General features: G+C 44.5%; 1 protein-coding gene across 3 annotated transcripts in view; it reads right to left on the minus strand.

Annotated features, from left to right (window-relative positions):
* Window positions 1-13,233, minus strand: part of ZNF148 (zinc finger protein 148) — a 75,405-nt gene that overhangs the window by 43,224 nt on the left and 18,948 nt on the right. For 2 of the 3 annotated variants that reach the window (XM_045032657.1, XM_045032656.1), the window contains exon 1: window positions 939-1,098. The exons of the other annotated variant lie outside the window; for it this stretch is intronic. The gene's annotated coding sequence lies outside the window, so the exon portion shown is untranslated. Of the gene's footprint in view, window positions 1-938; window positions 1,099-13,233 lie in introns of those variants that run through there. 3 annotated transcript variants of the gene reach the window in all.

The following is a 13,233-nucleotide window of genomic DNA, read 5'->3' on the forward strand; positions in this document are numbered from 1 at the left end:
GGGGTTGAGAAACAAACTTAAAAGTTTGCTCACTGGATTCTATGTATAATAATACTTTACATCATTATACAACATTCTCAATTAAAGAACTCAAGAAGGTTTATGAAATTGGAAAAGGTTAGCTAAACAGAATACATTATATTTGCAACATTGATGTCTAGCCCATGTCTATGCACCGTTAAAGAAAAAGACTCACTATTGTGCTAATCCAAACTAAGATCTGACAGCGGTACTGGGGGGAGTTTAAATCGCAATTAAATACCCGTCACAACTCCGCCACCCCTTTTTTCTCTCTCTTGTGTGAGGACTTCCAAGCAAGCACTTGTTAGCAGCTCCTGACACTAGAGAGACCACTCGCAAAGCTGCCAAGAAAGGGGGGGGGCGCATTGGAAGATTAAATCCCCAAATCAGCAGCTCCCCTTCCCGAGAACAATAGACAGTGAGGGGAGGGGGGTGTCTCTAGGTCTGTCTGCCTGTCTCCATATCCCCGAATCTCACTCCTCCGTCTTTGTCCGTCAGTCCCCCAAGTGCGAGCCCGGCTCGCGGCGGAGCAGCAGCCCAGCAGCTCTCACTCCACCTCCTACCCCGAACTCAGACTCCGGCAGGGAAAGCCCCGAGCGCAGCCCGCATCAAGCGGGGGGGGGGGGGGGGAGCGGAAGGAAGCTCCCCTCACATTCACCCTCCACAGCAACAAAAGGGGGTGGAAGCCTCCTCGCCCCCCCTCCTCCTTCTTCCTCTTCCTCCTCAGGCTCCGGCCTCGCCAGCCCCGCGGGGGCTCCGGCCTCCCCCGCCCCGCTCGCGGTTCCGCAGAGCCTCTGGGCCGCTTGGCCCGCAGCGCCGCGCACAGGGAGCGGCGAGGCCCAGCTCCTCTCCCTCCCTCCCCCTCCCTGTGCGTGCGCGGCCGGGCCGACCCAGCTGCCCCGCGCCCCGGGGCTTACCGGCCGCGGCGCTGCGAGGGGAAGGCGGGAGCGGCGCTCAGAGTCCCCGGGCCGCTGCCCCGGGCATGGCGGGCCCTGAGGGAAAGTTCGGCGGCGGCGAAGGCTCCTTCCTGCTCGGCGGCTCGAGGAGCGCAGCAGCGTCGGCCTCCTCCTGGCGGTGACAGCGACAGGCCGGCCAGAGCGCCGCCGCGCCGCGGTGCAGGCTGGGAAACCGCCGGGAGGACCCGCAGCCGCCCAGGCGCCGGAGCCCTGGGAGTCGCCGGGGAGAGCCGCGGACGGAGCCTCGGCTGCCTGCTGGGGCGCGCGGGAACCTCGGCGCTGCGGGGGAACGGGGGCTGGGGAGCGGCGGAATGGAGGCAGCTGGGGCCTGAGGAACCGGCCGCCTTGGGCCATGCGGGTAGGGGAAGGGAGCCTGAGCAGCCGGTCACACTGCGGGATGGGGGCGGGGGGTGTCTGGAGAACCGGTCACGCTGGGGGTGGGGAGCAGAGGGGCTGTGTGGGGAGCTGGTCGTACGTGGGGGTGGGGTCTGGAGAACTGGTCACTCTAGGGGGTGGGGGCGTCTGGGGAACTGATCACACTGGGGGATAGGGAGTGGGGGGGCTGGTCATACTAGGGGATGGGGTCTGGAGAACTGGTCACTCTAGGGGGCGGGGGGGTCTGGGGAACTGGTCACACTGGGGGATAGGGAGTGGGGGGGCTGGTCATACTAGGGGATGGGGTCTGGAGAACTGGTCACTCTAGGGGGCGGGGGGGTCTGGGGAACTGGTCACACTGGGGGTGGGGAGCAGAGGGGCTGTGGGGAGCTGCTCATACTAGGGGGTGGGGTCTGGAGAACTGGTCACTCTAGGGGGTGGAGGGTGTCTGGGGAATGGTCACAGTGGGGGATAGGGTGGGTGTGGGCTCTTGGGAATTGGGCCTTGTATGGAGGGGCAAGAGGGGGCCCTGCAGTAGTGCATAGGGGCAGGGCACCCCAGGCTACAGGGAGATGGAGCGGATTTTGCAATACTAGATGCCCCAAGGTGTGGAAATATGTGGTGGTGGGCCACAGCATCATGTGCTCTATGGTGTGGCATAAATAGGGTGACCAGACAGCAAGTGTGAAAAATCGGGTGAGGGGTAATAGGTGTCTATATAAGAAAAAGACCCCAAAATCGGGACTGTCCCTATAAAATCGGGACATCTGGTCACCCTAGCTATAAACCAAAGCACTGAGAGCCACTAAGTGTAAGGAGCCTTCAGGAATGGTGTGGCCCAGCCCATTGGAAACCTGCAGGAGCTACTGCCATGTGTAGAGGGAAATTCACAGCAATGGCAGTGTTAACTGTGGAGGTAAACCTACAGTGTGTTGGGTGTAGGGAAACCTGGAGAAGTAGCAGTAAACGTGGGTGCACAAGCACTAAGTGAAGAAAAGCAGTAGGAGCAACAATGAGATATGGAACTGCAGGAAGAGCAGCAGTATGTGTCCTGCGTGCAAGGAAACTATGGGGGTAGCAGTATGCAGGGCTCCGCGTAGAGGAAATATGCATGGGAAGTACTGACTGCAGGAACAGCAGCACTAAGGGAAAGAGGTGCTGAAAACCTGCAGGAGCAGCAGCACTGAGTATCTGCTGTCAGATATCTGCCGGAGAAGATAAGAAGGTATTGGATGTGGAGGAAGTTGCAGGAACAGAAAAACTGAATGGTGTAGATCAGCAAAAGCAGCAGCACCCCCACCAAGGATTGGGGGTGCACAAAACCTGTTGGAATAGGTACAGCTCTGAGCACCCTGTCTCCAGGAAGGCCGCAGAGGTAGCAAGGCTGAGTATTCTGTATGCAGGAAATCTGAGGAGGCAGATGTTCCCACAGTCTAGGTGTATGATGCCTTCAAGGACAGAAGAACCTGTACCAAGTAGACAAGGCACCTTACAAGTCTGGTAGCACAGGGCCGCCCAGAGGATTCAGGGGGCCTGGGGCAAAGCAATTTCGGGGGCCCCTTCCATAAGAAAAAGTTGCAATACTATAGAATACTATATTCTCGTGGAGACCCCTGCAGGGCCTTGGGCCTGGGGCAAATTGCCCCATTTGCCCCCCTCTCTGGGCAGCCCTGTGGTAGCAATGAATGTTTGAATTCAGGAAATCCGTAGGGGTATTAGCAGTGAGATCCTTGGTGTTGGACATGCTGGGGGCAGCTGAGCTCTTGGTATAGGAATCCGGCAGGGACAAAAAATACAGACCCTCTAGAAACCTGCATTAGCAACAAGCCAGAGTCCAGGTGTCAAAAATGTGTAAGGGCAGAAGCACCAAGCAGCCTCAGTACTACAAACTTGCAAGAGCAGCTGTCTAGAATCCTGGAGAAGTTCCAGGCACGGGGAGCAGAATAAAGCCAGGTGCAGGTAAAGCTGTAGGAACAGCAGCACCAAAAGGCAGGAGAACTGTAGAAGTAGGAGCAACAGCAAGTATGCCAGCTACCTGCATACTAACTATTTAGATACATTTAAAATATGGTACAGAAGAGATCACACAGTAGGACAAGCCTGAAGTCATATGAATCCACATCCATACTTTCTACTGCACACAGTCATGAAAAGTACACTTATTTTAAGCTTTAAGTTTTCTTTAAAGGTTGCTGTTGGGAGAAGGATCTGGCATCAGCCCTGGGCCGCTCTCGGCAGGGGGCGCCGGCTTCTGCCCTGGCCACTCCCGACTTCAGCACTGGAGCTTGGGGCACCAGGTTTCAGCCACTGGGCCATACAGCCCCCCGAAAGGGCTCACAGTCCCCTGGTTGAGAACTGCTGACTTAAGTCACAGAATTTCACCCAGCAATTCCTGCACCGAGCCCATAACTTCTGGTTGAGCTAGAACATAACTTGACCTAACCTGAAGGAGACAGTGCATCTCAACTTTATACTGAAATGTGGTAGCATTCAATAACTAGAGTTTTTGTGGGTAGGTGGGTTGGAGCGAGATTAAAAAGAAATGCATTTCCAATAGTTTGAAATACTCATTGATATCGATCACAGAATCTTGGATCTGCTAAATAATTTGTTCTCTTGATAAAACATTTTATTCTTAATGTATCACTTGATATCATCCTTGCCAAAATTCATTTATTTTAATGTTATTAAATATTCATTACAATAGCACCTAAAGTGCCCGTGCCACAGCTGAGCTCCCATGGTGCTCATAAAGACTTGGGCACTAAGGAGTTTACAATCTAAATACACAAAAGATGAAGGATTGGGGAAGGTGGAGCAACAAATACACAATGGGATCAAAATGTTGCAGAAGTTACAGTTTTAGTTTTCCCACCAATGTGCATATTCCACATGCAAACTATGATTACCAATGTCCTCCATACTCTTATTTTCTTAACCACTGCCCCCAAACCCATTCCCCTGGATTGCACAGAGATAGAAGCCCCAGTCATTAAATAAAAAAAGTAAATCCTCAAACTAGTGAAAAGTTACAGAAAAAAACAGCCATCAAAATATTATCCTGTGTTAAGTGAGGTATCCCAACTTTCTCGCAGCCACTGGGAAGACGGGACGTGCCATATGATGTGTCAAAGTTAGACTCAGGACTCACAGTTTGTCAGACCACTCTGTTTTATTAGCACAGCGCTTCTGCTAATAACACCCAGATAATGTGAGCCCCATGCAAGACACAAACTATCTTATTTATACAGATAAAAGGATGAGAACTTAACAAGATAACAAAGGGAGCAGAATCAGATAAGTTTACCTGGGTTAGGCATGCATATTTTATTCCCTTACTAACTACTACCCATCTTCTGTTAATGTTTTGCCATTAGCACCATTGTTTATGCCTAATGTTTCTTTTCCTGGCACCTGTATTTCAACATTTCTTATTTCTGCTTAAAGGTACATACAACATTTCTTTAATCCATTCTTATTTTTACAATATAATTTATTCTACTTTCACAATCCCTCCTTTTGGTCAAGCTTACGCCATGACCAAAATTTTACTGGGTTTTACATATTAACCGTTTTTTTATCTCTTTGTTCATTAGCAATATTTAAAATTATTGTATTAGCACTCTGTTCTGGGGCAGTTACCTGAGTAGCATGCCTTACACAATTTTGGGTACAACAGGAGACTAACTGAAAACATACAAAAATTATTAGGATTTCAAACAGGATAGTTAGGGCTTCCTGAAACAACCAGTTTCCTATACCACAGAATACTTAGCCACTTCCATAAAGAACTTGGCTTTTTATGGGGAATATATGCGATTTGTTCTAAGTGGCTAGCGTGATCTATTACCTTATTGGTATCGTCAGGTATAAACACACAACATTGTTTTTTTTTTTAATGAGAGCACAGGTCCCTCCTTTGGCCGCCAGCACTATGTACAATGCCTGACGTTTTTGGAGGGCCACCTGTCGGACCGCCCCTGTTTCTTTGGCCAGGGCTCTTAAAACTTTCTCCAGTTTTATTTGCCATTATTTTAACTACTTCTTTTAACCTCAGGAGCCTTTTTGCCCGGTGTATTACTCCCCCAAGTGGGTTAAAGGAACTGCCAATAGTCTCTTCCCAGGTGTCATTACTGTTCCATATTGTATTAAACGGACGAGGTCCTCCAGTGAGGTCTGGGGAATTGAGTGGGATAGCCAGGACAGGAACATCAGTTTGACAGTGGGCTGGGATGTGGCTGCAGACCCAGCATTTAGAAATATTAAGGGTCTGAGCTATCCACACTTGCTGCTGGATAAAAGAATTGTCATTGTGGACTCCCCCGACCTTCAGACACCAACAGCCGAGGAACAGGCACCACATGTTGGAGGCAGGGCCCTTCTGGTTCTGACAACCTCAACTGAGGGAACTGTAGTCACGGTTTTATGTCCACCAGGCAGCAGGCGCTAGGCTCACTACTGCTTTTTCTTGGGCCTTGCTTTAGGTAGTCGTCTGCTTCTGGCAACCCTTACGAGAACGTAGATTGTAAGGTATTGCAGGCTGTTCCTCTACGTCATCTTCTGGAGTCAAAATTGACTCTGCGTGGTCCTGAGGTGATGATTGGTTCGCTGGGGTGGTGCATTCTTACACGGCAAAGCATGTATTCATGCTGCGGATGCCAGACAGTTTAACAGCAGTTTGGGTAGTAAGCAGTGCCTGATGATTCTTTGATACTCTTTAAGTCTTTTTGCTTCTTTTCTTGACTCTGGCTATAACAATGGCCTTCACACCTTATCTTTTCCTGATGCATTCATTCCTCATTCACACAAACAGATTGAGAATACAAACAGTAGTATTTTATATTGAGCAAAAAGGCATTGCAAATTAAACCTTGCTAAGTTTTACAATTAACCAAGACAATTTACATTGAGACCCAGGCCTTCAATGTTTCTCTAATTTACTTAACATAGACACAATAGAGAATCCTGTCTCTTACTACCTACATCTTAAAACAAAGAGTTAGAGAGGGCCCAATTTGTAATGCATATGGGAAAACAGAATCTTATAGTCCCAGAGGGTCATTTCTTTCTGCTATTCAAAAAGGGTGGCTGGTAGGATGAAATCAAATTATACATTACAAAGTCCAGCTCCTACATATCCCCCTTTTGACACTAAGATTATCAATCGCCAGTGTCACTTCTTATGTAGTAAAATACTGGGAGGTGATTTGGGCCTGTGGCTTTAGCTGTGCATACATTTGTTTTATTTACCAGCATATTTTAAACATTTTAATTAAACACATACAATTTAAAACCAAAAACAATTAGGGGTAGTAACATTAGTATGCCAGTAGTTGTGGGAGACCATCCAGATAATATGAATGGTTCTGTTTCCCACATACAGGATCCTAGTGAGGTGTCTTTACTACAGAGCTTTGGAGCAACAGGCATGGATAAGCATAACCACTTTTGAGGAGTTCACTTGGTACAACCTCTAGTGTCCAATAGTTTCCCTTCCTCCCCAGCCCACTGGCTTGAGGTTTGAGGTAGCCAGAAGGATCCCAGGTGCAATCTGTGGAGTGGGCTAACTTTTCATTTTTTTTGCTTCCAGAGCCTGTTGGTGTGCAATTTTAACAACAATTTCTTCACTTAACAAATTTTGTCTTACCGTACTGGAGACATACTGCATCCAGTTATATTGATAGGTATTAAACAATAATCTTTTCCTTTGATTTAACAGATGCATCAAAACCTTAATATTTTCTGATATTACCCAAAACATCTTATGTTCTAATTATCTGCATTTTAGTACATTTCATAGCTATTGCAGTATGTTTTTTTTTTTTTTAACTTATTTGTTTTTGTAATAGGTTGTTCTGTAGCTGGTATTAGCTTTTTCTGATTTTCTGAAAGACAAAAATAACATTTTTCTACCCCTTTCAGGGTGGCATTGATTGTTGCTTAAAATATTCCTTTCTTTTACAAATACCCTTGCTGATTGCAGGCAAAACAGAGGAATTACCCCCATATTTTCCTGTGGTTTTTTTTTTTGTTCTATAGGCAGGCCAGGTTTTAATGGGTTCTACTTTTTAAGAGTTATGGGGAAGTTATTCCACTGTTGAGGTATACCACCTCATGAATTTAATAACTAAAGTTTTTCTTCTTATATAGCAGACCAAGTTTGTAATGTTTTTCCTGCTGTGTTAAGCTTTAAGTTTATTCACAGGTAATAGCTGAGAAGCATTATTACCATATTACCTTCAAGGTTTTTTCCAAAAATCATACACACTATACGTTGTTACAGGGGTACTTACTAACATTAAATTTATTTCAATGTTTAATATTAACAATAACATTTAGCATCAAATCTCTTAAAGGGATCTTGTTATACCATGTCTTTTATTTAGGCAATTTCTTTTGTGCTGGCAGTTTTTACCTTCCTTTATCAGTTAGGTAATTTGCATTAACACAGGCTTGGCTTGTGGATTCAAAGCCATTAGCAGAGCTCAGAGACTTGTCTTAAAAGGGACACAATTAACTTCCACCAGAGTTTTAATTTCTTTCCACTTTCAACTCCTGCTTACAAAACACACAGAGATCTGAAAAAGAAAACAGGGCTTTTAATTCAGTAGCATATTTCATTTGTATTTCTTTTACCCCTTTTTACAATATACACTGCACATGTCCTAGGGAAAAAGCACATTCCATCTATATTACAACTTTTTTTTAAACATTAGCCATATCAATTTTTACATACGATGTAACTGTTTCTTTTTTCTTACAGAGTTTTCATGTACCCTTATCAAAAGTGACAGTCTGATTACACAGAGCCATTTTAAGGCTCAGTGTTTTTAACATTGCTTCTTTTTGTTTTGTGCACCTCACCTCTGCTGTTGCTTCAGAGGGGCACTGTTAAAATATTTTTTTTTAATTCTTTCACTACAGCTCTTATCTGCTATTGTTACCAAAAAAAACAACAACCAACCAAACAAAAAGACTCCAGAATCTCTCCCTATTCTCCTGATTTTGACTGCCCTATTGCAGCCATGACTTGGTTTTTATTTAAAAAACATTTTAAATTTTATAAAGAATCAAGTTACCCCTTAAGGGTTAAATGCTAAATCCCAAAGCCAAACAACACTAATTACCTGTGTCTTGCAAAAAGGTCTGTCAGTTTTGCAACTTTGATTTAAGAGTCAAATGAATTTTTAGTGGCATTAAAAACAAAAACAAAACTAATTTATCTTACACCTACAAAACAGGAGTTTTACAAACCAGATGTGCTGGTTTAGATTCTTAGAACTTTACATATTTTCACAGACAACTAGATACATACACATTTTCTTTTCCTTAACATTCCTTTGCACTGCTTTGTTTTTACATAGCTCTATATATATTTGGATTATTTACAGGCATTCTTTTGGAAAAGGGCCCATTTTCCCTTCAGAATGGCTGCAAAGAAACCAAGAATTCTCTCTCTTTAACATGGTCCTTTTTAACATTTTCACAAAGTTTAACTGCTTAATTCTCTCCAGCCTTTGTAGAGTTAACTTTTCACTCTCTTTCCTTAAATCACTCGTTTATCTCCCAAAATAACACCTTTATCACCTCAGATTTCACCATTTTAAGTATTGTTCCAGGGGTTCATGCCTGCACTTACTGCTTTTCTTACTCCTTACACTATGCCCTTAGGGCTTCCAACCTGTTTTTCAGTTGTTTTTTTTATCTGTTGCTTGCCTGCTTTTCTGGGCCCGATCCTGCTTTTTGTCCTTTTTACAATGAGATGGGAGTATTAAGGGGGTTGGATCGATCCGGGGTGGGTTTTCTGAGAACGGGGTAAAGGGGAGCGCTCGGTCTGGTGGTGGGAGAGGAGGCTTTTAATAAAGCTTTCAACTTATTATTTGAATATTTGAGAGAGGCGAGTTTTTGATTTTGTCCAGCTACGATTTGCCTCTTCCCACCACTGAATGAAACAATTAACCTCTTCTTTAGCCAATTTAGTTTTAGGTTGGCCGAGTTTGTCCTTTAAGATGTCCACTCGGTCTTTGTTCCAAGATTTTAACAGTGGCCACTGAGTTTTGGGATCCCCCTGAGTTAGCCTAGACCATTTTTCCAGAAATTTACAGGAGTCCGGACCCTTCTTACAGGAGTCTGGACCCATCCTAAATACATAAAATGAGCCGGCGTTCGTTTAGGGAACTGTCCCTACTTAGACGTCTGGTTACCCATACAGGAGGACTTCACACACCAATCGCACAAGAAGGAAATTCGGGTTTGTCAGAGCAATGCCCAGTGCAACACACAAAAGGAGCCCACAGGCTACTGCCTCAATTGCCCTTGCTTTCACACCCAGGGATTTACCCAAAGTGTGGTGCGGCTGCAATTGTGCAGATTCCACTCACTCAGACCGCAGGGACAGGAACCCCTTGGTTGGCCGATCCCCGGACGGAGATGGCACCCAGACTCAAACACTCCACAGGAAGACGGATAGACACAGAGACAGAACAGTCCTCAGTCCGGACAAAACACAGAAATAATTACCTGACCAGATTCCTGATGTCAGATCCCGGGATCCCTACCAGAACAGAGTGGGAACCAACAGGTTCAATGGCGTAGACTTCACTGTGGTTGTGCACCTTTCCGTTCTGGTGGAGGACCGCTCGGGCCAAATGCCCAGGTGCCGGCTTCCACGGTCGTCCTACAAAAACAGTCAGGAATCACACAGCCCCAGTGAAGACGGTTGCCATCTCGGTGGAACCTCCAAATTGTCAAAGTTAGACTCAGGACTCACAGTTTGTCAGACCACTCTGTTTTATTAGCACAGCGCTTCTGCTAATAACACCCAGATAATGTGAGCCCCATGCAAGACACAAACTATCTTATTTATACAGATAAAAGGATGAGAACTTAACAAGATAACAAAGGGAGCAGAATCAGATAAGTTTACCTGGGTTAGGCATGCATATTTTATTCCCTTACTAACTACTACCCATCTTCTGTTAATGTTTTGCCATTAGCACCATTGTTTATGCCTAATGTTTCTTTTCCTGGCACCTGTATTTCAACATTTCTTATTTCTGCTTAAAGGTACATACAACATTTCTTTAATCCATTCTTATTTTTACAATATAATTTATTCTACTTTCACAGATGTTTCTACTACAGTCTAGACAGCTTTTGTAATTGGTATTAACTTTCCTTGCTGTGTTCCTTTGTTATTCAGGATTTGCCTTAAGGAGCGAAGATGAAAAACACCCCTGGACCCCTGGCTTGAGCCCTGCCACCCCTTACCTCTCTCCCCCCCCAAAAAATAGAAATAAAACTATGCCTATGGCTGAGGGTCCCTCCCCGGAGCCCTGAGTATTCTCCCCTCCCGCTCCGGCCCTGGCATTTTTATAGCATGTTGAGGGAGGCCTCAGCAAGAAAAAGATTGAGAACCCTGGGCCTAGGTTATGCAGGAAATCAGACTAGGCAATCATAATGACCTCTTCTGGCTTTAAAAATCTGTGAATAATTTCTTCAGTATATTTTTAATATTTTTGTGACTACCACTGTACAGTACTTTGGGTTGTGGGCCATATCTTCAGAAATGTGAAAGTTGGAATTTTAGCATGTAAATACCCCAAATATGGATATTGTACACCTGAACAGTGTGTGGATTTGTCTGTCTACCCTGCTCTGGCAGTCAAACATATAGAGACCATGAGCAAATGTTTCCATTCTGCTCCAAATAAATGTCTCAGTCTAGCAAAACACTTTTAGTGCATTCTTACCTTTAAGCTTGTGCTTAAGTGTTTTTGTGGATGGGACTAAAATCTGCACATGCTGTGCAAGGTCATACTTACCCATAAAGCCAAATTCTACAAAGTGGATAATTCAAATAACTGCAGAACATGTTTTCTCCCTAAGCTAGGCTGTCCTACAGGACCTCATTGTCTGCTGTAAGGCTTATGCCCTTCTCCCATATTCTGGTAGTGTAACAAGCTGCATCTCCACATGAAGTCAGCAGGTGTTATCAGCTTTGTGCAGTTTTTAAACTCCTGTTAACAGAGTGCCTCAGTAGATGAGCTCTTCTCTTTGCAGGGACATAGATCTTGCCATCTGGTTATATTGTGATGCATTGCTAAGGACAAAATATCACTGAAGTTAAGCCAAAGTTTGAGGATTTGTATTATGCTGGCTCTTTGCACACAGGTTTATTTAAACCTTTTGGTAATTGCATTGTATTGTGTAATAGATCTGTAAGAACAAAGCAAGGAGTTAATAAAGTATGACTACTTTGCAAGCAGTCATTTTCCATTTTGTTCAAACACAACAAGAAGTAGTTGTGGTTGACTTGCTTGCTGAACAAAATGAAAGACTAGATGTTCTAAAAATAGGGTTATAGAAACCAAGAAAAATTGTACACTTATGAAATTGATTTTTTTCCTTCAAAGACAATTAACTTCATAACTATTCATTTTTACCTATCAAAATTTTTGAATCTCCTTAAAGGAAGGAGTAAAGAACCTCAATACTGGAAACTTGACTTTAAAATACATTTCAGGATTACAGGCCTCTAGCAGAGTGAGCACAACAACACTTTTTCCTAGGATGCATCAATGGGAACCTGCTTTTCAAAAGTGTATTTGGAATTAATAGTGTAATTTGAGGAAGGATTATCTTGTAGTTAAAGCACTGGATTGAGAGTCAGCAGGTTCTGTTCTTGGCTGTTACCTAACATTTCCTCTATGACCTTGAGCAAGATACTTAGGACCGGATTTTCAAATGCCTACTGACTACAGGTACCTCTGTTTTGGGGGCACTTTTTCAGAGGTGCTCAGCACCTGCAAATATAGAAGTGAGATCTGCAGGTGGTGCTGTTCCTCTGAAAGTGAGGCTAGAGCAGCGGTTCTCAAACTGTGGGTTGAGACCCCAAAGTGGGTCGCAACCCTGTTTTAATGGGGTCCACCAGAGCTGGCTTAGACTTGCTGGGGCCTAGGGCCAAAGCCCAAGCTTGAAGGCTTCAACCGTGGGTGGCAGGGCTCATGTTACAGCCCCCCTGCCTGGGGCTGAAGCCCCCAGGGTGGCAGGGCTTGGATAGGCTCAGGCGTCAGTCCCCCCTCCTGGGGTCCAGTAGTAATTTTTTTTGTCAGAAGGGGGTCATTGTGCAATGAAGTTTGAGAACCCCTAGGCTAGAGGCATACAAAGTTAAGCACCCCAAAATTGAGGCACTTGTAACTAGTGGACACTTGAAAATTTAGGCCTTATCCTTGTGTTTTAGATAAGGAAACTAACAGAGGTTGTTAATTACACAACTCAGGGCTGTTGTGAGGCTTAACTTGTTAATGTTTATATACTTTGAAATACTGTACTTGGATGGAAGGTATTACACATTGCAAACAGGCATAAGAAACAGAGTAGGGCAAATGTGTCCTTATAAAACTTTTCCAAGATACTGTATTGGATTGTTGGTTTTGCATGTGTAATATTTTGTTAAGGCCATAGAAATATTTGTATGTTTTCATTAGGTAAAAAATTCAATACTATTTAAAACACCAACAAATAAAATACCACCAGAATCTCTCCAGCCGTGGGCAACCCTACAGCAGTAGCAAACTAACGTGCATACGCTATGGGAGGAAACAGATTTCAGTTTCAAGTTTCCAAGGGGCTTATAATAAACCACAGTAAGTAACTATTATTTTTAAAGTGATTAAAATTGCCTATTCTTTTTCCTTTTAAGTTTAGAGTGAATGACAAAGGTAGGAAGCAGGAACTATCATAAAAATATCAGAGGGGTAGCCGTGTTAGTCTGGATCTGTAAAAGCAGCAGAGAGTCCTGTGGCACCTTATAGACTAACAGACGTTTTGGAGCATGAGCTTTCGTGGGTGAAGTGGGTATTCTTTGCTGCCTTATCAT

Source organism: Mauremys mutica, chromosome 10, assembly GCF_020497125.1.
Source record: "Mauremys mutica isolate MM-2020 ecotype Southern chromosome 10, ASM2049712v1, whole genome shotgun sequence".
In the NCBI taxonomy this organism is placed as follows: domain Eukaryota; kingdom Metazoa; phylum Chordata; order Testudines; family Geoemydidae; genus Mauremys; species Mauremys mutica.